This window comes from Lipotes vexillifer, unplaced genomic scaffold, assembly GCF_000442215.2.
Source record: "Lipotes vexillifer unplaced genomic scaffold, Lipotes_vexillifer_v1.1 scaffold2049, whole genome shotgun sequence".
NCBI classification, from domain to species: domain Eukaryota; kingdom Metazoa; phylum Chordata; class Mammalia; order Artiodactyla; family Lipotidae; genus Lipotes; species Lipotes vexillifer.
The window spans coordinates 104,963-109,425 of record NW_006778494.1 but is presented as its reverse complement, the minus strand read 5'-3'; positions in this window follow the sequence as shown (position 1 = coordinate 109,425).

Sequence of the window (4,463 nt, the reverse complement as noted above, 5' to 3'; positions counted from 1 at the left end):
ACTGAGCCCGCGTGCCACAACTACTGAAACCTTCATGCCCTAGGGCCAGCACGCTGCAACTACTGAGCCCACGTGCCGCAACTACTGAAGCCTGCGCGCCCAGAGCCCGTGTTCCACAACAAGAGAAGCCACCGCAATGAGAAGCCCGCGAACCACAACGAAGAGTAGCCCCTGCTTGCTGTAACTAGAGAAAGCCTGCACGCAGCAGCGAAGACCCAATGCAACCAAAAATAAATAAAATTAATTTAAAAAAACCTGCTTGAAAAAAAGTAATATATCCAAAAACTAGTCTATGTTCATGGTAAAAAAAAATTTGAGAAGTACAAAAGGTGTGAAGTTCAGGCAAAAATCTCTCTCCCTGTCCGCCAATCTCAGTGTGACTTCCTAGAGGTAACCACTGTTGTCGTGTCCTTGTGTACCATCCAGAAATGTTTTAAGAATCTGCACACACTGGATATATAATACTCACTGTTGCAGACATTACCCCCCAACCCCACCCCAACACACACAATAGTTCTTGTCTTGGATAGTTTCCATAAGCACGTAGAGATATTTCTCATTCTTTTTTCTTTTTAATTTATTTATTTTTGGCTGCATTGGGTCTTCATTGCTGCACTCGGGCTTCCTCTAGTTGTAGCGGGCGGGGGCTACTCTTCGTTGCGGTGCGCGGTCTTCTCGTTGTGGTGGCTTCTCTTGTTGCAGAGCACGGACTCTAGGCGCGTGGGGTTCAGTAGTGTGGCTCGCGGGCTCAGTAGTTGTGGCTTGTGGGCTTAGTTGCTCCGTGGCATGTGGGATCTTCCCGGACCAGGGCTCGACCCCGTGTCCCCTGAATTGGCAGGTGGATTCTTAACCACTGCGCCACCAGGGAAGCCCTATTTCTCATTCTTTTTAATGACTGGGTAGGATTCCACTTTATCAATGTACCATATATAATCAGTTCCCTACTAGTGGGCACTTAGGTTCATTGTTTGCTATCATAAACAGTGTGGCAATAAACATCTTTGAACCTATATTTGCTTGAGTTGCAAGAATAGTACAATTAATGTGTATGTAAGTATACTTGTAAGAAAAAAATCTTAGCAGTGAAATTGCTGGGTCAAAAGGTATGTCCATTTAAATATTTCCAAATTACATTCTCAAAAGTTCGCACCTATTTACATTCTTAGCAATGATAGATGAGGTTGTCTGTTGCTCCATGCCGTTATTGATTTGTTAGCACTCTTTGTATATGAATTCTTTGTCTCCCCTTTGTGTTGCAATTTCTTTTTCCCATTGGAGCATTTGGGTGTGTTTTTTTTTTAGTTAGCTTTAAAAAAAATTGTATTCGTATTTATTTATCTTTATTGAAGTAAAGTTCACATAACAAAACGAATCATTTTAAAGTTTACAATTCAATAGTGTTTTTTTGTGTTTTTTTTTTTTTTGCGGTATGCGGCCCTCTCACTGTTGTGGTCTCTCCTGCTGCGGAGCACAGGCTCCGGACGCACAGGCTCCGGACGCACAGGCTCAGCGGCCATGGCTCACGGGCCCAGCCGCTCCGCGGCATGTGGGCTCTTCCCGGGCCGGGGCACGAACCCGTGTCCCCTGCATTGGCAGGAGGACGCTCAACCACTGCGCCACCAGGGAAGCCCTCAATAGTGTTTTGTACATTCACAGTATTGTGCAACCACCACCTCTATCAAGTTTCAAAACATTTTTTTTTTATGCGGGCCTCTCACTGCTGTGGCCTCTCCCGTTGCGGAGCACAGACTCCGGACGCGCAGGCTCAGCGGCCATGGCTCACGGGCCCAGCCGCTCCGTGGCATGTGGGATCCTCCCAGACCGGGGCACGAACCCGTGTCCCCTGCATCGGCAGGCGGACTCTCAACCACTGCGCCACCAGGGAAGCCCTCAAAACATTTTTTTATCACCTCAAAAGAAAACCGCACATTCATTAAGCACTCTAGCTCCATCCTCCCCTCCCCTTAGGGCCATTTTGGGTTTGGCCATTTGTTTTTCTGTATTAAAATTCATTAATCTTTTTTTGTTTGTTTGTTTTTCCTTTTCTTGGCTGCACCTCTCTGCTTGTGGGATCTTAGTTCCCCAACCAGGGGTCGAACCCGTGCCCCCTGTAGTGGAAGCATGGAGTCCTAACCACTGGACCTCCAGGGAATTCCCCAAATTTATTAATATTTTTCATAATAGTTTTGCAATTTTGTATCTTGCATAGAAATGCTTTCCCCACTCAAAGATTATTAAAAAGCAAATAATTTTAAAATTATCATGAATGGTTAGTGAAATCGTAGAACCTGGGAACCACTGCTCTAGACAACCCTCATTAGTGTGAGTTCCCAGAGAACAAGGGTCTCCACTGGTCCCCATCTCTAGCGCCAAGCACAAAGTTAGAGAATAAATATTCAGTGAATGTTTGTTGAAGGCATTTCCTACCTGAAGATTATGAAAAAAAAATGTCTCATATTCTCTTGTCCTTTTAGGGTGTTTTTTTTTTTTTTCTTAATTAAAATTTTCATCCATCTGGAATTTATTTTGGTGATTGGATGTAGAGATGCAGCTTTATTTTTTTCCGAGTGGATAGCCAGTTGGACCAACACCATATCGAATAATCTGTCTTCCTCCACTAACGTGAAATGCCACCTTTAGCAGATAGTACATTCCCACATGTCTTCAGCTCTATTTCTGGACTCTCTATCTGTCCTGGTGACCTCTCTGTCTGGAATTCTGTATCTTTTAAAGCTCCCCAGGTGATTCTGGAGCAGTCCATCTGCAGCTGGTGCTTATCTACCATGAGATATGTTTTCGGATGCTCAGTAAAATGAAGGAAAAAAGTGTCATGAAGTTAAATGTCATTTGATGGGCCCATCTTTTATTTTGAGATTATGTCTTTACGAAACTTCCTCTTTAAAAGTTTTAAAATAAATGAATGCTGATAGTAGAGAGTCATTCTGATTTCTTTATTTTTTTATTTTTATTTTTTTGCGGTACGCGGGCCTCTCACTGTTGTGGCCTCTCCCATTGCGGAGCACAGGCTCCAGATGCGCAGGCTCAGCGGCCATGGCTCACGGGCCCAGCCGCTCCGCGGCATGTGGGATCCTCCCGGACCGGGGCACGAACCCGTGTCCCCTGCATCGGCAGGCGGACTCTCAACCACTGCACCAGCAGGGAAGCCCTGATTTCTTTATTTTTAAGTACATGTCTCTATGTAGAGAAACACGCACAGATCTTAAGTGTACAGCTTGATGAATTTTCTTTAAGTGAACACACCGTTGTTCGTGCCCTAGGGCTGCTGTAACAAATAACCACAAACCTAGTGCCTTAAAACAACAGAAATTTATTCTCTTAGTTTTGGAGTTTCTCAGTCTGAAATCAAGGTGTTGGCAGGGATGCACTTAGCTCTGAAGGCTCTAAGGGAGAATCCTTCCTTGCCTCTTTCCAGCCTAGGGTGTTTCCAGGAGTTCCTTGGCTTGTGGCAGCATCACTCCAATCTCTCTGCCTCCATCTTCACGTGGGCTTCTTCCCTGTGTCTCTGGGTCCCAAATTTCCCTCTGCCTTTCTCTTACAAGAACAGTAGTCATTGGATTTAGGGCCTGCTCTAATCCAGAATGATCTCATCTCAAAATCCCTCACTTAATTAATCTGCAAAGACCCTTTTTCCAAATAAGGTTACATTTACAGATTCCAGGTGGATATATCTTTTGGCGGGGGAGGGGGGTGAGGAACAATTCAACCCACTATACCATCATGTAACCAACATCCCGCAACAAGAACTAGAGCATCAGCACAGCCCTCCAACACCCATCATACTCTGCCTGGCAGTGGGGTAACCATTATCTTGACTTCTTTTTCTCTCAACTTTTATTTTGAAAAATTCTCCGACTTTCAGAAAAGTTACAGGAATAGGACAATGAACAATACTCTAAGCTTCAGCTAGATTTAGACATTCAGTTGTTAACACATCGACGCACTTGCTTTCCCTTTGTCTCCCTCTCTCTCTCTCTCTATACACACACACACACACACACACACATATATAATACCTCTTTTTCTGAACCACAAGGAAGTTAGTTGCAGACATCCTCCTATTTCACCCCTAAAACTCCACCCCTAATCTCCAAAGAACAAGGGTAGTCTCCTACATAACCACATACAATTATCCAATATGCAATCTATCTTCAACATTTTCCAGTTGTCCCACGAATATCCCTTAATGTGGGTTTTTAAAACTGAGAACCCGATCAAGAATTTCATATCACTCTTAGTGTCCCTGTTCTTTTTTAAAAAATTATTGTTACTGCTTTTAAAATTTTCTGGCAAAATAAAGAGTTGACAACCTTACATCAGTTCCCAAGTGCCTTGGAAAATGTGCTGGTCCTGGAGTCCCTGCTCTAGACAAGCAGCACAGTCCGAAGAACTTTTGTGATGATCGCTGATACTCTGTAACATGTGCCGTTCAGCATGGTCACCAC